Source organism: Pleurodeles waltl, chromosome 4_1 (assembly GCF_031143425.1).
Source record: "Pleurodeles waltl isolate 20211129_DDA chromosome 4_1, aPleWal1.hap1.20221129, whole genome shotgun sequence".
NCBI lineage: Eukaryota > Metazoa > Chordata > Amphibia > Caudata > Salamandridae > Pleurodeles > Pleurodeles waltl.
In genome coordinates, this window is record NC_090442.1 from 533,025,362 (window position 1) to 533,049,604 (window position 24,243).

Genomic DNA, 24,243 nt, shown 5'->3' on the forward strand with positions numbered 1-24,243 from the left:
TTTCTGGGCCAAAGATAAAACAAACAGTTAAATATCTGACAGCAAGGCTCGTAAGTGTTCTGTCTTGCAGACTACAAAGTAGGCTCCACATTTGTTACAGCGCCCAGTTTAAATGGACTTTGTAGACTGACGCCTGTCAGCAACGACGACATCCACAACCACAGGTGGTAGACTGAACACAGGCAACTGTCACCACTCAATTTCCACCCTTGGAGGTGTAGATTGTGCACATTTTGGTGCAGAACTGTACCCTGCTGCCACAGCAGAAGATTCCCCCCAAATTGGTAGCCTGATCTGGGATGAAAAGCTCATGCCCAGGCATTCAGAGAAGCACATTCTCCTGGCTCAAACCTGAGCCAATAGTACGACTTGGGTGCAGTCACTCCTGATCTTTTTCAGAACTCGAGCAGGACAGGCAGAGGCGGGAAGGCCTACAAGAGTTTCACGCTCCATTCCTGCCGGAATACAACTCCCAGCAAGAGTTTTCCCAGGAACTCCAATATGCAAATGTTGTGACACTGGACTTCTCGACGTTGGTGAAGACATCCAAGCAGGGCTCTCCCCATTGTCAGAACATGTCTTAAGCCACCTCAGGATGCATATTCCACACACCGCAGGCTGAGCTAATCGGTCCTGGTGTTGAAAAAGCCTGCCAGGTGGTTCCTAATCAAGAAAAGGCCCTAATGCTCCAGCCAATTCGAAGGTGCAAAGCTTTTTAACACAGGACCCCACGCTTTCCTGCTTATTGTAGTGCCACTCAGGAGACCCCTACCTGTTTTCTCTTCATAGACGTCAGGAAGGCTTTCAGTTCCAAATGGATGGCCTTCAACTCCAACAGACTAATATGGAGATGGGTTTCCGCAACAGACCAGAGTCCTCTGTGCTCCAAGACACCCTCCCCAACCCAGCAGTGATACATTTGTCATCACCAATTGCAGGCCAGCATTTACCACTGCAGATCCAGGCAGTCATCCTGAAACCTGAATGGCATCTAACAGGTTGCACTGGAGTAAAGAATAACCCAAGAAACTTAAAGATACTCTCACCAAGATCCAGGACTGAGGTTGAAGCATCAGAGTCATAGTCTGAATGTCCTGGACTCGTTGCAGCACAGGGAAGGCCCTGCACTGCACTGTGTTCTAGAGAGGTTCTACAAAAGGAAGCCTCTGTGATGAAGTCAGGTGCAACTTCAGCTCATTAAATGAGAACCCTAATAATGTCAGGAGATTCACCTTTGTCTGGCGATGGTCCTCAACTGACTGCGGTGAGCTCGCCTTCAACAGCTAGTTGTCGAGGCAGGGGAAAACTAGTATCTAATCTATGAAGATGGGAGACTACCACTTCCATCACTTTCATGAACACCCAAGGAGCACTCGTGAGGCCGAAAGGGGTACAGAAAAATTGAAAATACTCTTGGCCTTGAATCCCAGGTAGCAGCAGTGCAACTACAGGACAGGTAAATAAAAATGTGTGTCCTGAATGTCACACATCCAGATGCCTGATCCAGGGCAAACGGAATCTGCACCAGCATGCGAACTTTGAACTTGTCCTTCCTTAAGAAGGTATTCAGGAGGACAAAAAACTCCATCCTTCTTCAGAATGAGGACAAAATGAGACTAGTATTAAGCCCCAATTTCCTACTCCAGAATATTTTTGATGAGTGTTTTGGAAAACAAATCTGCCACCTCTTGCATAAGAATGGACGTGTGCTCCTCTGACAGCCTTTCTGATGTGGGAGGAAGGTGTGATAATATCAGGTCTCAGCCATGCTGAATGGTTTGGAGGATGCATCTGTTGGTTGTGTTGCATTAGCACCCTGGAAAAGAGTCCTGGATCCTGCCTCCCATAGCATGGTTGTGCACCTTTAATTGCACGCTAAAGCAGTTGACGCAGGGGAAATCAGGGAGGACTGATGTTAATGGTGATCTGTGCGTCGCCATCCATATCCATGCCTCTTGCCTTGAAAGGGCAGGGGTGATTGTAATAGGCTCTGGGGAGACTGGTGTTGTCTGTACGCCAGCCCCCTGGAATAAACTTGGAATTTCCTGAGGTGGCCAGGAAACTGGCTGGGGCTGAAAGACCCAAGAACATGCTGTGGACCTATTCTCCTTAAAGTGTTCAAAGGCAGAATCAGCTTTTTTGCTGAATAGTTATGAGCCATCGTATGGCATATACATGAAGGAGGCCTGTATAACCTCAAAACCTGTGGATCACATTCATACATGGCTACTGAGCATGCCACTTTTGGCAGTCACTCACCCCAGACAATGAGTAGTATCGAGACACGCTGAACTCACATGTTTGGCTGAATCCTGGCTATCCTGAATGGTCTGAACAAAGGAGCCTCTAAGTTTATCCGAGACTGCTGTCAAGATCTCGTTGGTGATGTCCCAGAGGGCGGACGAGTACTGGTCCAATAATCAATACTGCACAACCTCATTGCTAGGCTATCCTCGATACCGTTCGACTCCACTGTATGAGGAGCCCATAGGGAATCATCTTGCTGGTGGATACCTGGATTGCCAGACTCACATGCGCAAGGTTCTGTGTAAGTAAATCGGGGTTGTGTAAGGCATCGGGCACCTGTCTTTTCACCGGAAGCAAAAAACTGGGCTAAGACCAAGTGCTCATTACAGTGTCCATGACAGCATCATTGAACAGACGCAAAGGATCGGATGAGCCTAGCCCTGATTGCAAAACATTTGTAAGAACATTTATCAGTGTAAAAAGCAAGTCTATTGGCCACCAGTAAGTCCATGTAAACACTGTCATCATATTGGGAGGTAAATCATCCTCATGTCTCCGTCATCTCCGAGTGGGGGCAAGTTCTGGTCAGTGTCAGGCGTAAAAGACAATGGAGCTCTAAATGTGCCTCTGCGGTGGTGGAAGCGTAGGATTAGATTTTGTGTGGACGAGGTGTACTGTAGCAGATTTGGAGCACGGCCTTGCTCGGGTTGAGCTGATGCCAGTTCAGGGTCAGACATCAGAGTCAGTATCAAATTCTCTTCTGCCAATCACAGCATCGAAGGAGGAAATGATTTGGGTATCAAAACCAGGATTGAAGTCTGCACCAGAGTTGGTGCTGAAACTGTGACAGGCCCAAGGGGTTCAGGCTGCAAAGGGGATAGATCAGCCACCAGTAATCCAACTGAGGACCCCTGCAGATCCTTGGGGACCAAAGCCATGCCAGAGAGAGGCAGAAGAGTGCCAAAGTTACACAGCACGTCCCCTTAAAGGCCTTGACCTAATGCAGCATCGGAGATTGCCCAGGGAACTCGGGGTGCATTGGGAACAACTGCAGAATTGACTCATAGATTGGAGATGAGAGTGAGAGCTATTAACACCATTACGCCCTCGTGACATCTCTTTTGATAGTGACTGACATGATAGGGTCGAGTTCCTCTTCTTAAGTTTCCGCTGGGACATCAACTTACCACGGGAATTTAACTGCAAAAAAGAAATTTTGCAGAAGAGGCCTTGGACTTCCTGGAGAGAAAGCAGGACCTACACGAGGTCAGTGACTTCTTCCTGTGCTCGGTGAGACACAGCTTAGCAGTCCCAGACTGTCTTTGAGTGCATAAGGGAGCACTCACCGCATGACTCGGAGTGTGTCATCAGCCCAAACATCAAAGACACACCGCAAGCAGGTCTGTGACCGACAACTGTTTTCTCATGTCATGGCATAGACTGAAGACTGTTGTTTAAGGTCTGGATATCATTCCCTAGATTTAAATTTATGAGTTGCTGAAATACTAACGAAACTGAGAACAAAGCTCCGGATCTGCATTGAAAGGCGTGGAACGAAAGGAACTGATGTCAGCGTACAGGGTTATAGTTAATATAGGGCTCCACTCCATCATTTCCAGGGCAGAACAAAGACTACGCAGAGATGCTTGGTGCCACCAAACGGCACGCAGGATCACTGCTATGAAAACTGGTCCGATCCGGTGTGGCACCTCGGGACTATACTAAAGTTGAGGGATCTGTAACTAGAATTATTCATCAGAAACACATTTCAACTACAATTTTCAGCACTACATTTTTGTTGTCTAATGTTTTGTAGGAGATGTTTTGTATATAAATCAGCAAAACAGTCTTGACCTCCCAATTACTTTACTTACCAAGTGCCTTTGAAGAATTTATGATCTGCGAAGATGCAGCACAGGATAGCAGCATCGGTCTGTGGCTCTGGACATTGCCAGGTGAGTAATATTGCCTGCTTTTCACATTGCTGTGATAGGACAGGGTTCTACAGCAGAACTTCTCTGTTGGATTAGACAGCAGCAAGACTATAGCAGCACCTGTAAGAATATCAAGAGTAAAAAATAAACGTTAATTTCACAGAGAAACATGAATATGAGGCAGATTCATATGAGTGTGCTACTAAAACCCTTGATTATAGCTTAGCATATTTAATGCTACTGTTTGTGTTGATTAATGAGTCAAATCTTATACAAGGTAGACAACTATTAATAAAAACTCATGGTTAATATCTTACACAAAGCATTATTAATGGTCTGCAAAATATATGCCTTCTATCATAGCACATTCATGGCCTTTAGCTGGCAAATACTGAGCAGTTTCTGGATAATGTGATAGAACAATTATGGTTAATTTCACAGCAAAATAGAGTGCTGGCATAAATATGGTTAAATTCCCAGCAAAGTATAAGTTTGTGCGCTTCCTAATTCATGGCTTGTATTTCAACACATTCATAGCACATACATTGCCATAATTGGATGTTCATAATGCAGAAACATGGATTAAATATTGGAAGGTTCATGACTAACACTGGCTAATTTTTGGCTCAAGAAATTATAACTAATCTGATGGAACCATGGTTCACATAAAAGTATTTTATGGTTCATGGCTTGCAGTGGCAACATATCAAGTAATATAGCAAGCAAATACACTGAAGCCAGAATATGAGGGAAATTTCATATAGGCCCAAATCCACTTTAACGTTCATGACAACTATGATGCTTAGGGCAATTTCAAGTCCAATGTGCTGGCAAATTAACAGCTTACAAGAGAACACTAATTTAGTTTCATAACTCGTGAAGGCAGTGAGATGGGCTTTGGCAGATTGTATTCTAGAGGTTTGACACTATAAACCCACCATCTAATACCGACATATTGATTTTTAACACGTGTTGAATGTAACTTTTTTGTGTGTTTTTGATATGTCCTTTATGTACAGAACAATTACATACAAGAATGGGGAACGCTAGAGAATCCTACGCTCTGACGTAAATGTACATGATTTGAATATTCTCTGGAACACTTTGTATAGATTGTGTTTTTTATTGTGAATATGTTTGTTATACTGAATAAAGTATTGCTAAGATGAAAAGATCAATTTTGAATAATAGTACATTTGATGAATATGATACAGGGTTTCTTTATATCTATTTTGACTACCCACATATACAGCTATGAGAAGACTGTTCATCAGTAAGATTACTGCTTAAGCGGGTGGTAGTCTATGCAAGGCCATTTTTCATCATTTTAACCCCCCAAAGAAAAGTGTGGATGAGGCACTGCTACATAAGTATAGAACGGTCTATGATTTCTAGACATTTTTATGTGCATGATAATCTCTGATCTCAGTAAGTGTGAATGTGGCAAGCTTTATTAAAAAAGAAAAACATCAATACATAGCACTGGCAAATCACTTTCAGACAGAACTCCTTGCCATGGATATACCTGGCACCTATTCTCTTATGACCTGTGGTTTCCCCTCACTACAAAACCAAATGAGTCAAGGCTTCCTAGCCCAGGGTTTCAGAGATGGACAATTAAAAAAAACACTCTCATCAAAGACAAGTGATATACGTAGGTATTCACATCATGTCCCCTTCCCACTTATGTGTGACAGGAACATAATGTACTTTTGGAGGGAACTGTTTGTACAATTGCCGCCCCATGCATGCCTTCTTATCTATTGTTTGGGAACATACTTGTGTCAGGGGTCCTACAAGATCTGTATAAATACATCTCATGCAGACAAGGTTATCAGAGGGATTCCTACCAGATGCCATCAAAGCTATCTATGCTACAAGTCGCCTTGATGCAGCCCCAGCCTTCATGTCCCAATGGAGTCTGATCTAAAGACTTAATTTCCAAGGTAACAAGGGTTGGGGGGCGCTTTTCATGGACATGCTACTGGCAGATTAGGTTTAACATATCTAGCTCTCTTTAGGTTAGAAATTAGGTTCTCCATGCTAGGGCTCTAGGGATAATTTTACATTCCATGTTATTACAAGATGGTGGAGGTCTTTGTATTCACGACTCTCATCTTTTCCATTCTGCTTTTTGCATTGTTCATTATCCTAAACATTACAGCTTATGCATTTTACAGTAGATTGCAGTCTTGTTAATTAACCTATTGAAAACTTTATTGCATCTCCTTCATTGCCTGTGTATGACTGAGACTTGTTGCTCATGTAAGAAAAGGGTAATCTCCGTTTAACTACGACACCCCTGAGATGTTGCACTCTTGAGTCCATGCATAAAGGCTGCCAGAAATCACCTTTTACTGTCTGGGTTTTCGCTGTGGTACTGTTTGTGAGCCAGGAGGGTTGGGTCAACAGTTGTGACATGTTGTAGGACTGGCTTAGTTGCCTACAAAGAAAAGTGCTGTCATCCCTAAGCCAGCATTCTTGTCTAGAGCAAGAGTCCAACTACGACACCACCTGTATTTATCCTTAGAAGAGAGGGGACTCCACTATAATATGTCAATGCATTTTTTTGTGGACAAACGTGCATGCAAGAAAGAAAGGTAAATTGAACACACATATTAAGCTAAGTGATACAATAAGGAGTTGAACTACTTTGAGGAAAATACCCTATGAACACAAAATTAAGGAAACTACAGAATTACATGTAAGCCATTAAAAGAGCAGTAAGATTCAAGCAGGAAATTTCACAAAAGAACTCTGCAACACTTTTTAGAAGGTTAAAAGGCTGAAAAGAATTGTTGATCCTCTCAATAGTCACGCACCTATTAATGATTCAGCAAAGTAATGTCAGATACATTACGAATATTTTGAGGACAAAACTACCAATTCCAGGAAGGCTTCTTTGCAAACTAGAACAGTGGTTCCCAAACTTTTGACTCCTGAGGACCCCGAATGAATCATTACTGGAAGCTGGGGACCCCCAGCAATTTGTACAATTTAAATTTCAAACATTAAAACAATAATTCGCAAAAAATATAACAAGTGCACACCAAACAAATACTCAATTTACTAAAGATATAGGAGGTCATTACAACTCTGGCGGTCCTGGACCGCCAGGGCTGTTTTGACGGAAGCACCGCCAACAGGCCGGCGGTGCTTTCTGGGAAATTACAACAGTGGTGGAAGCGCCGCGGTCGCACCACCGGGACCGGCGGTTTCCCACCACTTTAGTCCCGGCGGTTTAAATCCCCCAGGGCAGCGCTGCCCAGGGGATTACGAGTCCCCCTCCCGCCAGCCTTTTCATGGCGGTTTGAACCGCCATAAAAAGGCTGGCAGTGCAGTGCCCCCCTGCCACGGCCCCATGCAGCTTTTCACTGTCTGCATGGCAGACAGTGAAAAGCGCGACAGGTGCAACTGCACCCGTCGCACAGCCACAACACCGCCAGCTCCATTTGGAGCCAGGTCCCGTGTTGTGGCCCAGCGGGAATCTCCAAATAGGCCCTGCGGAAGTGCAGCTGCATTTGCGGCCGCCCAGCGGTTTCAACTCCGCCCAGATTGGAATGAGGGCCATAATTCTTTTGTATTAAAAAAAAAAAAGCAAAATCTAAACATTTTATTGGGAAGGTTGGCGCTGCATCTCGGCAACTACCTTTTCATTGTTTGGTTTTATTTAGGAAAGGTGAATCCTCAGGTCAGATTCTACATTTCCGGAGCAATTTCTGTTTTGATATTTTTTAGGTATGTAAGATCTGAGAAAGCTTTTTCACATTTATGAGTGATGGGGAAAGGAAGTAAACCATAAGGGCATCTCATCTCTCCCTAGCCTCTCCGTCACATGTACTTCATTTGTTTTATAGCACCCCTTATACCACTGTGGGGTGTCAGGGCACTTTACAGGGGACTACAAGGTATAGGATTCACATGTCATCCACACTGGTAGGCATTTTCTAAGAGTGCTTGGTCTGGAGAAGCACAAACGTAGAATTCATAACACAGCACAGTCATTATCGATGAGCTTAGTAATAAGAATGTATTCCTACACAAGGAAACCTATATATTAGCAGCATAAGGAAAAAGAAAGACTAGGAGGAAAAAAAAGAAAATAAATCTAATTTGTTTCATGCGGTTTGCAGGCAGCTCTTTAATGAAAGTTCATTGCTCACTGTGCTAGATTATTATTATGAACTGCACATTAACAAAATATTCTCTGTGACAAAAGCAGTAACCCACTGTGTCATGCACATAAAATACTGTTCTTTGCATGACACGCGTTCTTTGCAGGAGGCATATTGCAGGGGCCCCCTGCCACGGCCCCATGCAGCTTTTCACTGTCTGCATATCAGACAGTGAAAAGTGCGATGGGTGCAACTGCACCCGTCGCACAGCCGCAACACCGCCGGCTCCATTTGGAGCCGGCTCCCGTGTTGCGGCTGAGATCCCTGCTGGGATTTCAGCAGGCAGGTCGCTCCACATGCCGGCGCCCCGCGCTGCCTCCACTTTGCCAGTTTCATCTTTTCTTTGTCTTTTTCTAAATCCCCTGCCGCTGCGTCCCCTACCTCCTCCCCACACCTCCTCTCCGTCTGGTTTTTCCTTTTCTAGATTCCCCTGCCGCTGCATCCCCGCAGCCCCTCCCCGCTCCCCCTCTCCGTCCGGTTTTTCCTTTTTTAGATACCCATGCCGCGGCGTCCCCGCGGCCCCTCCCTCCTCCCCCCACCTCCTCTCCGTCTGTTTTTTCCTTTTTTAGATTCCCCTGCCGCTGCGTCCCCGTGGCCCCTCCCTTCTCCCCCCACCTCCTCTCGTTCCGGTTTTTCCCTTTTTAGATTCTCCTGCCGCTGTGTCCCCGCGGTTTCCCTCCTCCCCCACCTCCTCTCCGTCCGGTTTTTCCTTTTTTAGATTCCCCTGCTGCTGCGTCCCCCTGGCCCCTACCTCCTCCCCCCACCTCCTCTCCGTCTGGTTTTTCCTTTTTTAAATCTCCAGCCGCTGCTAATCCCTGCTGTCCCACCCCCCCCAGGCTTCCCATTCGCCCAACCCTCCCTCCTCCCAGCTGCCGCTCCCTCCCTCCTCCCCATTTATGGCAGCCAGCGTCAGTCCCCCTGGCCGCCTCAGACAAATCTATTCCCCCCTCACCCTCCACTCACTCAATCCAGGCCCTCGTCCTAACTGCACCCTTTTCAGCCCCACACACACTCATGGTCCCTTCACCTGCTATTTCTCCTGCTCCTCATCCCTCAAACCACACCCCAACCATGGCGACCCCCACAACAACAAACACAACACCCCCAACGCAATACTCACCTGCTCTGCCCCCACCAACCAGCCCCGCCGCACACCACCCCACAACCAGAACACACCCCGCAACAATACCCTCATGCACCACACCAACACCACCCACCACAACCACCTCAACTGCCTGCTCCTCAACACCCGCTCCCTTCACAAACATGCCATAGAACTCTGGGACCTCATCACTTCACACTCACCTGACATCGCCTTCCTCGCGGAAACCTGGACCAACCCCTCCTCGGAACCCGACATAGCCATCGCCACCCCCAAGGGCTACAAACTCCAATGCAAAGACCGCCTCAACAAGCCAGGTGGTGGCATCGCCATCCTACACAGGGACACCATCAAAGTCACCACCAGCTCCCAAGACACTATCGACAACACAGAACACAAGCACTTCCTAATCCACATTAACAACTCCACCCTCAGAGGTACACTAATCTACAGACTACCAGGACCACGCACTGCCTTTTGCGACACCATTGCCGACACCATCAGCTCGCACGCCCTCACCTCCACAGACTACATCCTCCTCAGTGATTTCAACTTTCACTTGGAGAACCTTCAAGACCACAACTCAACTTCCCTCATAGACAACCTCACCAATCTCAGACTCAAACAACTGGTCACCGCACCCACCCACTCAGCAGGACACACGCTCAACAGAATTTTCACCTCAAGCCAACACATAGCCTACACCCACACCACCGAACTCCACTGGACTGACCACCACTGCATCCACTTCTCCTTCACCAAACCCCTCACACACCACCATCAACACACCACACCCTACCACATGTGGGACAAGATCCCCACAGAACGCCTGAACTCCCAACTGGCTCACAACCCCCCCCCCCCACACCAACGACCCAAACGCAGGAGCACACAACCTCTCTAAACTGAGAAAATATGGCGACAAGAACCCTCTACAACCAACTTCTCCACCCTCAAAACTACCATTCACACCCATCACCAACTCATACGCACCACCAAAAGTGATCACTACAAGACACGCCTTGACAACAACTCCCAAAACAGCAAAGAACTCTTCACCATCATTAAAGAGCTAGCCAAACCCAAAGCCAGCAACATAGACCCCACACACACACACACAGCCCCTATGTGATGCCCTCTCCAACCACTTCCACCACAAAATCATGGACATCCACAACAGCTTCATACCACACACACACCCCTCATTTACCCAACTCAACCCCCACTCATGACCCCCCCCACCACACTCACCACCTGGGCCCCCACCACACACGAAGAAACCGAAAAAAACATGAACTCCATCCACTCCGGATCTCCCTCCGACCCCTGTCCTCATCGCATCTACAGCAAAGCCAGCCCAACCATCGGCTCCACACTCCGTGACATAATCAACGCCTCTTTCGACTCCGCCACCTACCCAGATCCCTGGAAGCACGCAGAAATAACTGCTCGCCTAAAAAAAAAAAAAAAGCCAACCCGGAGGTCCTCTCCATCTATCGCCCCATCTCCCTCCTCCCTTTCCCCACCAAGGTTGCTGAGAAACTAGTCACCGCCCGCCTATCCCACTTTCTCGAAGAAAACAACACTCTTGACACCTCACAATCCGGGTTCCGCAAGAACCACAGCACGGAAACCGCCCTCATCGCATGCACTGATGACATCAGGACCAAAGTCGACAAAGGCGAGACGTCGCACTCATCCTCTTAGACCACTCCGCAGCCTTTGACACCTTCTGCCACCACACACTCCGCACACGCCTCCACAACACAGGAATTCGCCACAAAGCCTTAGACTGTCTCACCTCCTTCCTCACCGACCGGACCCAAAGAGTCCACCTTCCACCTTTCCACTCCACCGCTACCAAGATCATATGTGGAGTCCCCCAAGGGTCCTCCCTCAGCCCCACACTCTTCAACATTTACATGATCCCCCTAGCCAACATCCTCCGACCACACGGAATCACCATCCTCTCCTATGTAAACGACACCCAACTCATCCTCTCCCTCACCTGTAACCCCACCACCGCCAAAACCAACCTACACGCTGCCCTCCTCGACACCGCCAACTAGATGACAACTAACCACCTCAAGCTTAACTCCCACAAACACGAGATCATCATCTTCGGCCCCAACAAAACCATTTGAGACGACTCCTGGTGGCCCACCGCCCTAGGCCCCGCACCCACCCCCGCAAACCATGCACGCAACCTCTGCATCATCCTGGACCCCTCCCTCTCCATGACACAGCAAATCAATGCACTAACCTCCTCCTGCTTCCATACACTCTGCACTCTAAAAAAAAATCCTTCAAATGGATTCCCCCAGAGACCAGGAAGACAGTCACCCATGCACTCATCAGCAGCAGACTAGACTACGGTAACGCCCTCTACGCCGGCACCACACTCAAACTCAAACGCAAACTCCAGAGAATCCAGAACACAGCCGCATGCCTCGTCCTTGGCCTCCCCCGTCACAAACGAATCTCACCACACCTCAAATCCCTTCACTGGCTCACCATAGACAAGAGAATCACTTTCGAGATCCTCATCCACGCACGCAAATCCCTCCACAACACCGGCCCGACCTACCTCAACAAAAGAGTGAACTTCCACACTCGCACCCGCAACCTCCAATCAGCCGTCCTCGCACTAGTTCCCCGCATCCAACAAACCACCACAGGAGGCAGGGCATTCTCTTACCTCGCCCCCACAACCTGGAACTCCCACCCCACCAACCCTCGCAAAACAAAGTCCTCCTACTCTTCAGAAAAAAACTCAAGACATGGTTGTTCGAACAGTAGCCCCCCTCATCACCCCCCCATAAGTGCCTTTGAGACCCTCACGGGTGAGTAGCACGCTCTATAAATTTTTATGATTGATTGATTGATATTAACCATCTGCTCTACCTTTGAGTCAAAACTGCCACTGCCCAAAACTCTCATTCCTCTCCAGCAGGTACATTAATCAATAGACTTCTCTTAACACTTTTATTTTTGTTTTACACGAGCTTTGCAGTGCTTTTAAAACTGCTGAACAAAAGAAGTAATAAATATAAAAACACGCATGCACTTTTTTGTCAGAGGCCCCAGCTGGAGAAGTGCCTTTCTGCCGGACCACAGGTTAGGAACCACTGAACTAGAACATTTTAAATTAGAAAAGTAGCAGATTACAAGATGCAGGCCTTGGACCGTACAGTCAGGCAGGATCCCTGCCTCTTTAAAGAGGGTACATTGGATAAAGTATCAGCTATTATACAAAATGTGAACCTCACAACTTGACTGAGAGGTCTATGAATATAAAGAATAATTACAAAATCCCTTAAAGACTCTGGGCCTGATTTAGATCTTGATGGTGTTACCCCCTGTAGGAAAGTACCATATTTCTTGGCATGTTACCCCAAATTTTACATGTATTGTCAGTATATTTTTGCCTGTCTCACTGGGATCCTGCTAGCCAGGACCCCAGTGCTCATAGTTTGTGGCCTAAATGTGTATGCCTGTGTAGTGCCTATCTGTGTCACTGAGGCTCTGCTAATCAGAACCTCAGTGCTCCTGCTCTCTCTACCTTTAAAGTTGTCACTATAGGCTAGTGACTACATTTACCAATTTCAATTGGCATACTAGACCCCCCTTATAAGTCCCTAGTATATGGTACCTGGGTACCCAGGGCATTGGGGTTCCAGGAGATCCATATGGGCTGCAACATTTCCTTTGCCACCCATAGGGAGCTCAGACAAACCTTTACACAGGACTGCCTTCACCTGCTGAAGGTTAGGTGCAAAGTTACTAACTGTAAGGGCACCCTTGCACTAGCAAAGGTGCCCCCACATAGTTCAGGGCCATTTACCCGGACTTTGTGAGTGCAGGAACACCCTTACACACGTGCACTACATATAGGTCAATACCTATATGTAGCTTCACAATGGTAACTCCGAATATGGCCATGTAACATGTCTAAGATCATAAAATTATCCCCCCCATTCCAAATCTGGTATTGGGGAGCCAATTTCATGCATCCTGGGGCTCCACCATGGACCACCCGTAATGCCAAACCAGCTCTCTGGGGTTTTCTCTGCAGCTACAGTTAGCGCCACCCTGCAGACAGGGTTCTGCCCTCCTTGGGTCTGGGCAGCCCAGTCCCAGGAAGGCAGAACAAAGCATTTCGCCTGAGAGCAGGGTGTTACACCCTCTCTATTTGGAAATAGGTGTTAAAGGCTGGGGAGGGTAGCCTCTCCCAGCCTCTGGAAATGCTTTGAAGGGCACAGATGGTGCCCTCCTTGCATAAGCCAGTCTACACCAGTTTGGGGAACCCCCAGTCCCTGCTCTGGCACGAAACTGGACAAAGGAAAGGGGAGTCACCATTCCCCTGTCCATCACCACCCCAGGGTTGGTGCCCAGCTCCCCCAGTGTATCGCAGACCTCTGCCATCTTGTTTCCAGAGGTGTGGGGGCACTCTGGAGGCCTCTGAGTGGCCACTGCCAGCAGGTGACATCAGAGACCCCTCCTGATAGGTGCATACCTGACTAGGTAGCCAATCCTCCTCTGAGGGCTATTTAGGGTCTTTCCAGTGGCCTTTTCCTCAGATTCCGACTTGCAAGAATTCATCAGGGTTCCTCTGCACTTCTCTCTCTTACTTCTACCAAGGATCGACCGCAGACTGCTCCAGGACGCCTGCAAAACTGCCGCAAAGTAGCCAGAAGACTAACAGCGACATTGTAGCACCTAATCCTGCGGGCTTTCTTGACCTTTTTCATGGTGGTGCATGCTCTGGGGGATGCCTGCCTTCACCCTGCACTGGAAGCCATGCAGAAATCTCCTGTGGGTCGACGGAATCATCCCCCTGCTTCAGCAGGCACCAAACTTCAGCTTCACCGGTACTCTGGGTCCCCTCTCATCCTGACGAGCGTGGCCCCTGGAACACAGGTGGTGGACCCAAGTGACCCAGACTGTCCAGGGGTCCAACTGTCCGAATTTGGAGGAGGTAAGTCCTTGCCTCCCCTCCCCAGACAGTAATCTTGTGCACCGTGTGATCTGCAGTTACAAAGGCTTCTGTGCACATTTCCAAGAAATCCAAGAAATCCTGCATGCACAGCCAAGCCTAGGTACCCAGCACTCCGCCCTGCGATGCTAAGCTCCCCGAGTTGACCTCTGGTGTGATGGGACCTCTCTTTGCAGTGTTGAGACGACTGATGTGTTCAGTCTTCTTGAACCCGTGTTCAAGGACTTCTGCGGGTGCTTCCTTCCTGTCCGTGGGCTCTCTACATTGCTGAGGGCCCCCTCTGTCTCCTCTCCTAAGTGGCGACATCTTGGGCCTTCCTGGGCCCGGGCAGCACCCTTTTCTCCAAACACGACTCCTGCAGGGAGCAAGGCTTGTTTGCGGTATTTTGCCAAGGAAACAACACTGTATCCTTCAGCACACCATGGACATCTTCTTCATGAAGAACAACTTCCTACCTCCTTTCGTTGTTGCAAAACCTGCAGCTTCTTCCAACCAGAGGCCGCCATTTTGCACCTTCATCCGGGGTTTAGTGGGCTCCTGCCCCCCCTGGACACTTTAGCGACTCTTGGACTTGGTCCCCTTCCTTTGCAGGTCTTCAGGTCCAGGAATCCTTCTTCGATGCTTTGCAGTCTGTTGTGGTCCTTGCAAAATCCTTTATCACGATCACGACTTTAGTGTGTTTTGGGGGAAATAGTAGTACTTTACTCCTACTTTCCAGGGTCTTGGGGTGGGGTCTCCTTTACCCCCTTAGTGTTTTCTCACACTGCCAGCGACTCTCTACAAACTACACTCGCTTAGGGGTGCATTCAGGGTTCGCATTCCACTTTCTTAGTATATGGTTTGTGTTGCCCCTAGATCTATTGCATCCTATTGTGTTTTACAGTGTTTGCACTACTTTCTGACTGTTTTACTTACCTGATTTGGTTAGTTGTGTATGTTACTAACCTCCTAAAGGAGTGTATCCTCTGAGATATTTTTGGCACATTGTCACTAAAATAAGGTACCTTTATTTTTAGTAACTTTGAGTATTGTCTTTCTTATGATATAGTACCTATATGATACAAGTGGTATTGCAGGAGCTTGGCACGTCTCCTAGTTCAGCCTTGGCTGCTCTGCTATAGCTACCTCTATCAGCCTAAGCTGCTACAATACTACTACACACTACTAATAAGGGATAACTGGACGTGGCATAAGGGGTAAGTACCATTGGTACCCACTACAAGCCAGGCCAGCCTCCTACACCACCAGGCTGCATTGGTTGCAGACCCGGAAAGACCGTCAAGTTGACTGTGTTCCGCCCGCCGTATTTAGATGTTATAGCTCTGCAAGCAGTGTACTGGTGACAGATTGCTGACAGAGGGAGACAGCGGTTGGACCCATTCGTACAATGGCAGTGGCTATGGAATAGAGATAAGTGACACACACACACTGTACACTTAGCCGTACGTATACCCCTGCACTACGCCACACCACATAATCATCCTTCACAATTCCAACACAACCTGTACATGCCGAAAATACATACTGACATACATTCATGACAACACACACATACACACACCATTGACACTGCACCCACATATACACAACCACAGCAACCAACGTAACTACACCCTCAGCTACACAAACACACTCAGACACAACTACACATCATGACAACATCCGCCACATAACAACACTCAACCGACTGCGTCACAAGTCACCACAACATACACAAAAACATTGATCTGACATGCAAGTGACACACATCCAGACACAACCACACCATTCACTCCAGCTCCTGCCACCTCAAGCAGCCAATGCACACACACACACGTACTGACACACATACACAACAGATAGCAAAAATCTACCAGTACAGGTCCCTTTGCACTGAGCACACATGGACACCATTGACAAATGTGACTGTACAGTCATTGTGGTGTCAGCATTCATTTGGCAATGAATGATGACACCTCAATGACAAGTGTATATGTGTGCGACATGCGTGCTGTGCCAGTTTGTCCCCAGCTATCTGTGACATGATCCTCGACATATCCATGCCACAGTGATTTAAAAAAATTACCATGCCATCAATATGCCTGAAGTGGTCCCAACCTTCTGTGCAATGTCCACCCAACACACCCTGGCAATGCAGCATCCCTACTTGTGAGTCTGTAGACCACAAGGTTGTGTTTTCTCCTCGGGTCGGTGGCAGTGGCAGGTGTTGTCCAGTTGGGTCCAGTCAAAGACAGAGGTGAAATTGGGGAACATGGTGAGTTTTCACCCCACCCCCTAATATGCCAACTCAGAAGTGGAGGTCGGATCACCACATTTTGCTTGGTGGGAAGGCACATCCAAAAATGTGCACAGCGGGAAGGGTGGCAGGGGCCCGCCATCAACACGGACAATGTTTGATGGAAACAGCAGTTTGAATGCAGGCCTTCGCCTATGGGACTGTCAACATCTAAACAGGGTGGGCAGAACGTCACAGCAGCGGACAGATTTTCAGTCGAAAACTTGATGACAAAACCTTTACCACCAACATCTAAATCAGGGACTTAGCTCCTTTTTTTGCACATTTCATAACTTCATCCTTTTTACATCAGTACTATATGCAGAGACCCCAAAACAACATTGTTTACCCCTTTAACCAAAAACCAAAGCCTTGTGTTACTCTACATTTATCAACCCATGCAGAGCCATGCGAGGTGGTGCAAAACCTTGATAAATCTGGTCCTGGGTGTTTTAGTGTGTGCACTGCACCCCTAGTCTTCCCACTCAATTCTGAGACACCAAAAATTAAACCTTCATTAAGTATCTTGAGCATGCAAGGGGCTTTTGTTGTGTATTAGCTTTCACAGGTCTTTCATGTTAAGAAGAACACATTTCAGTGGTACCACTAATTTATGTAAAGGATTTGCAAGTAGATGTCCTAGTTGATGAAAAGGAAAAGGATTGGGCCTATACTTTTGAAGGTTTTTACCTCCCAAGATGTGTCCAGATGTAGAGGAATAGCCACAGCTTATTGATCAGTTAACCTTGAGGAACTGCCTTCCGATGCTTGGCCCCGTTGGAAACGCTTTTGCATAACATGTATTACTAAACCCTGCGGAATGGCATTAGTTTCCAACCATACTACATACCATTAGCAAAGTATTCCATTCCCCACTAGTGTGTGAAAGAATATTCTTGCCAACAAAAAGACAACTACAAAAAAATAAGCAAGTGCAACTGAGGGTCAAATATGTGTAACTTTCTCCTGGGAAGGATCAGTGTCCTGGAGGAAATGGGCAATCTCAGATAATACTGACAACACAGTAATCAAAAACAGCTAGTTAACGTAAAGGGCAAAAAAGCCCAAACTTCGAAATCAGACCATAAATGAACAACATGTCAGAAGGACATAAGCAGATAAGTTAATGGAATTCATGGAAGTCATTAAACATCAGTGAACCTTTGGCTTTGAGATTTCAGTAGGTCGCATAAACACAAATCCCAAGCTCCAGACCATTATCTACAAACTCACATATAGGCCCTCCTAGACTTTTGGCATTTTGGTTTTGCAATTGCTTCCAACCGATAACCCATATCTGAACATCTGCTGTAACACCATTGTCAATCATGAAGGCCATGTCAAGCAACCGGATAGAGTTGGTTCGAAAGAATCTTATGCAACTACAAAAATGCTAGGACTGCGTGTCATAATTAAAACATATACCATTGTTGAGCATGATATATGCAGAGGGTAGTTGAGAAGTAGATACACTATTACATGATGGAATGTGCCGCTAAAAGGATTAAAGTATATTCTGCATCATAACCTCTGAACAGAAGTTATTAAAGAGTCAAATGAATTCTCTTCTATTGCTCTGATAAGAAAATAGTCTTGTGCTGAAATTTAAAATGTCATATCATCTCACTGCTGTTTTCCTCTGGCCGTGTAGATAAAGATTCTGCTGAGCTTGTTCTACAATTATTCGCCCATCTGCAGGGACTGTGAAGGATTTTTAAAGACGTTATAGGTACAGACATAAATGCCCGAGCCTTTTCCAGCTCGCCAAGGCCTGCAAAGAGCAAATTACATCTATGACATCTGTTCTCCTGGCACTAGGTCTCGGACCAGAGATGCTGAATCTCCTGAATAGTCAAAACTAATTTCCTTGATGTTAATTGTGAAATTATTTTCAACAGCACAAACTGACCTTTATTTATCCTGTACCTTTTCTTCATGCTTTTCTACCAAAACAGCAAGGTTTCTAGTTTTAGTAATATACTCTTCACTTCTTTATTTTTGTCTTTGACATTTTTCATTAGGCTCTTAAGTTCATCAAGAATGGGCAAACGTTGGTCTGAATGCGTCACAATACTCAGATTCGAGCGGAACCTATTACGCACCTCCCTGTTTCCTCTTGTGCAGGATGAAGAAGCCCTGATTTAACTTGCCTTTTATTTCTGGGAGCCTGCTGGCATTCTCTCTGCCGAGCTGTAATAGGACACTCTGTAGCAAAGATGGCAAGAAAAGCTAGTTGAGAGAGTTTATGCTCGCTGCCACAGAAACATAGCACTTTTCTTCCGCAGAGTGATGTGACCATAGAACCAGCTGGGATTTAACGGGCATACAGCTGCAAGGCTATGGTTGTTGCTACAGTGAAGAATATAGTATGAGCAAGTCAGAGGACTCTATAATGATCAAGTTATGCTGACCCTATCAGCCCCCATAGGGAATCGGAGAAGATGTACCCTCACAGAAATACTGTAATTGAAACTCCATTTTACGGGGCACTGTGGTCACAAACAACATACTGAAGCAAGGATTTTAGAAGGGATGCTTACTGTCTGTGATAGACTTTAGGAAGACACAACTAGTAAGTTAAGGGGTTCATCCAAGGTACAACAAAGGATTCAGTTCTCCCATGCGGTTATGGGAAGCCTGCAATTGAAAATCATGCAAGTCACTACTTTTGTATCTGTAGTTCCATCCCAGGTGTGAAACCAAGGATCGAACAAAGGAATCCTAGCAAGCCTGTCATCTCCAAGCATCAGAGCCATAATGCCTCAAAATAAGAAGCATTCATCTCCCAGGAGGAAAGGAGAACAAGCTTGGATCAGGTCCTGCTATATCATGACCAGGCAGCTTTAGAACAACTTTTACCACAGCCCTGCCTAATTCTTATAAGCCAAATTAAGAGTGCCAAAACCTGCCACCCTGAAGTGATGCAGTTTTGTGGTTTTCTTGGTCAATCCTTTCCTTCTTCCCCTCTAGAAGCAAGATAAGACAAACAAGGGGATGGCAGGAAGGAGTGACCAGATCATGCTTAAAGTCAGTAATGATAACCTAGCAGGATCTATGCCCTCTGGTATGCTTGACACCATACTAGTCTTGTGGTCATAACAAATTAAAATCAAGTAGCTTTATGACTCTCATCAGGTGATGGGGTCTCTCATCCAGGCTAGGAAGCAGTGAAGGTGGGCCAAATGCCAGCAACATTACCCTTGTGAGTTATCAAGGTAATACAGATGTGGGAGCAATGAGGCTGTCTTCAGCCTTGAGGCCTTCTCTGACCTTTCCCTCTACGACACTCAGGAGCAATGTTTTGGTTGGTGCAAGGTGTACATGAATCAAAGAGAAGCGCACGGTGTATGTTCAGCAACTGGGTGTCTCCAGTACCAGACTCTGCAAAGCTCACAAAAGGATCTCTATTCTTTTCTGGATTTGGCCATGTCCCCCTGCCATTTTCCTTATGTTACTTAATGTAATTGTTATTACTAACTTTCTAATTACATGTTTGTACACTCCTCTGTTTCAAGTGCCAACAGGATGTGACACCACATATGGTTCTAAGTAAAGCATTTAATTTTTCAGAGTCTTCTCTATCAACAGAAAATGTTATCTGTAAAGTGCTCACTTGAGCCATGGGAATAGGCTTGCGACATAACAAATTTGTTAAATAACAGCTTACTGTTATAAAGGTAAAGTGAATGATGACATACCTACTGCACTGAAGTTACCCTTTCTTATGCCTCTAATTTCCTTATCGTTTCCCAGCACAACCGCCTGTTACATAGCTTTCTCCTCCTAGACCCCTAGTGTAGTGATATATATTTTACCAACTGTTTTTCAACCACTTCCACATGTTGTGCTTACTTTATGTGTTTTGTAATGAAATCTTCATCTAAATAAACATGTAAACAAGTCCAAAAATAAATAACTACATGTGTAGAAAGCTTGTAACATTTGTTTTATACCTTGGTATAAATCCGAAGCTCTGAGAGGCTATAGAATGATTCACTTTGAACTCTGTTCAGTGCAATCCTCGCCCAGTCCTTTTTCTTGTGGGCAAGCTCACAACTACAAGGCTATGTATTTCATTTACTTCACTTCACACTCCACACTTCCTGCACAGGTGCAAGAGACACGTTATTCTTTTCATGTGCCACTGACATTTCAATCTTGTGTGCTAAGATTGCCCAAAACTGAGATGATCTACTTCCCAGCATTCTCAGACATTACATCAACACCTCTGGAAACAGGGATGTAGAATTCCTATAGCCTGGCGCAGAGGTCCAGGACAACAAGTTACAATGCCTATTTTGACCTTGGGACAAGTAGGCCCAGCCACCTGCAGCATAAACCCTTTGGCTGCCAATTTACAGTACATTATGGATCAAGGAAGGGCACTGCTAAGGTAAATAATTTGTTTTATTTAATAGAACATTCTGCCCTGAGCGGAAGAATGTTCTAATAGCCTTAGAACCCGCCGTAGGGAAAGGGCCTTTAATAGCCTCTCGTTCTCTCCTTTCCTTGATAATTACATTCCGACAAGCTCCATCCAGTTCCTAAAACTCCCTGCATATAACCCCATTTTTGCTTGTTCCATTTACCAGCCACCCTGCTCTGAAACATTATTCCTAATCATCTTGAACTACTTCACCAGTAAAATCATTCAAAATAGCTCTCAACTCTTATGTACTGTGAAATCAACAATTAGCCCCGACAAAACTCAAATCATGATCAAAATGCTTACATTTGAGTTGCTGTGTATCTCTCACCCGGGCTACCTAAAGCATTTCTCTTCAACATGCTTGTGGTCCTTTATCCATTACAAACAACAGTACAAAATTAACGAAACAATAAAAACAATAGCAACATAGAGGTTGTCTTGTAGTCCATGCGATCTCCTGCCACTCAAAATAGGTGAGGAACTTTGCCATCAGAAGTCTTCTTGTGATGCAGGCTCTTCAAACCTAATTTCTATCATCTGTTCCTGCACCCACTAAGGCATTCTTACTTCCCCCCATTAAAGACACAAGCATGCCACTCTTGAGCTTACAAAAAGGAGTTGTCTTAGTCAAATTCCCACAATAAAAACACTACAATGGTTTTTTCCAGACAGCCAATTCACATTTTTTCACAAGAGGACTCAAAAAATAAATCCATTGTTACAATATATGGAAACACATCTTTTTGCAACTGATTTTTAGACAAATTCAATACGGAACTAAATGTTTATCATAAATTAAACTCTTGCTCTAATGATCACAGGTAAGATATGCACCTTTCCAAATATCCTCTTGCAGGTATAATTCATAATAAAATATTAGCAAAAGAGCAGCAAGTATTCCTTGTTACTAATGTATTGTGGGCACACAATGCTTGTCACGCTGCAAGGTTGAGGCTATGTGATAGTGATTCTAACATGCCTCTAATGTCACATCATGTTTAGAGGGACTAGTTATAGTCATTGTGTTTTTTATCCTTTTCTGCACTTTCATTGTGCAATACTTTTACCATAATACACATTCTAGGCCAATTTCACCAACCTGGGATTCCTGTTTCCTAAATTCTCTGAAGTTAGTGCATAAATATCCTTTACCTTTCTCTAAATCCTGATAATTGGCCAGTGAACATCTAAAACTATGCTCATCCTCTGCCATCGATGGTGGAGGAAGCCTGAACGGCATGGGTAAAGAAGGAAAAAAAAAAGATCAGAGCAAAGAGCTTTGATCAGAACACTCATGTTTGTAATATTTGTACAGCAGCTCTCCCAGATACCTCTTCTGCACAACAGCACAAGACCTGTAGTTGGCAACGAGATCCATTAAACAAACACATGCATTAGTAAAATATGACCCAACCCTGGGTGATACACAGAAGCTACATTTGGTATTACATTTCATCTTGACTGGCGCCAGGACAGACTGGACCTTTACTCTCTGAGTAACCATGTATATCTTTCTAATGCGTTTAACTTTGTTTGTGGGTCATAATGTGGCGGTCCCAGCATAACCATTTAAAAAAAAGAAAGTTATGTGATACTTTCAAAACCTTCTATAAACTGTGACTATCACTTTTCTAAGCCAAAGAAAGATTTTACTTTATCAACATTTTAGGGAGTGTGAGCCATTGTGATGACCTTCGCTAAATCTTCCTTGGATTTAATCTCTTCAAGAGTTAAGAAGTGTCTTAAATATTTACCTTGCTCAGTTGGAATTGTGCACTTGTCTAGTTTAACAGTCATCCCATATTGACCCACGATTCCTAAAACGGTACCAAATAATCTATTCTGTTGGTCCATACACACATGAATAAGAATATCACTTTGAAAAGAGAGTACTCAAGCCGCCCCCCGAACAAACTAAATATTCAGTTCTGACAAAACTGATGCAGCGCAAGCAAAGCCAAAAGGCATTAAAAAAATGGTTGGTATAAAAAGAGTTTAAAGAGTGGACATGATCTCGACTGCTCACATAACTCAATTTGATGGACTACGGATTTCAGGTTGATTATGAAGAAGTGGTAAATGCTTGCTAACTGTGCAACTATTTTCAAGCTTTTAGGTAAAAGATGACAATTAATTAGTATGTTTTTATCTAGTAACCTGAGATTCATTCTTTCTGGCCATAACTATAGGCAAAAAACATTCAGTAGAAATAACTTGATCTATGACTCCATCTTTTTTTTTATAATTGACATAAATGTTCCTGCAATTCTGATCTGATGTTCAAAAGAACAATTCTCAACTTGTGACATACTGGTCTAGCAGATATCTTGAGTAAAACCATTTATACACCCCCTACTTGTTTCCTAAATCCTCATTTGTGAGAATCCAACATTTCCTGAAAATTGAGACTCTCCAGATCTGGCATAAGAGAAGATGTGAATGGCCTCAACACCTTCCTAAAGGAGCTCTCTCCAGTCAAATATGTCAGGGCTCACAAAATCATAAAATGTAACTGGACCTGCAGGTTGAGTAACTTAAATAATCTACTCAACCTAACTGTAATGTACTTGACCCGTAAACGGGTCTCAAATTGTGTGATCCTAGGCAAATCGTTTACAGAGTCGCCTTTTTCTTTAATTCTCACACACAACTGCCCCTTCAAATATGTGAGCTCAGCATTTCTGCAGTACAAAAAAAACTCTTGTTTGATTAGTTAGACTAAAGTTCGCTGCATGCATCGCAGAATTTAGCCCACATACCCATGAGGTCTATCCCACATAACCTAGGACTTCCTTTAGTTTACTAACAACATTGCCATCAGGGCAAAAGTGTTTTTCAGTTTGTTTAAACACTCAACTTTAATAGATATATTACTAAACCATGATGTGGTAACATACTGTCATCTACACACAGTAACTTTCAAAGAAATGTCCAAAACCCTCTCCATTAACTTGCAGCTTCACTGATAAAACTATATAGTGTATTAACAATCTGTGAAAATTGGGTTTCAAAAACCATATTCTTTGCACACCAAGATGTAACGTATTCTGATTTGTTTTCATCATATTAAAATATTTTTTCATCA

At 45.2% G+C, this 24,243-nt stretch overlaps 1 protein-coding gene across 2 annotated transcripts in view; it reads right to left on the reverse strand.

Annotated features, from left to right (window-relative positions):
- PNPLA8 (patatin like phospholipase domain containing 8) overlaps positions 1-24,243 on the reverse strand; it is a 281,202-nt gene that overhangs the window by 246,676 nt on the left and 10,283 nt on the right. For both annotated transcript variants that reach the window (XM_069228884.1, XM_069228885.1), the window contains exon 2: positions 4,122-4,301. The gene's annotated coding sequence lies outside the window, so the exon portion shown is untranslated. The remainder of the gene's footprint in view (positions 1-4,121; positions 4,302-24,243) is intronic.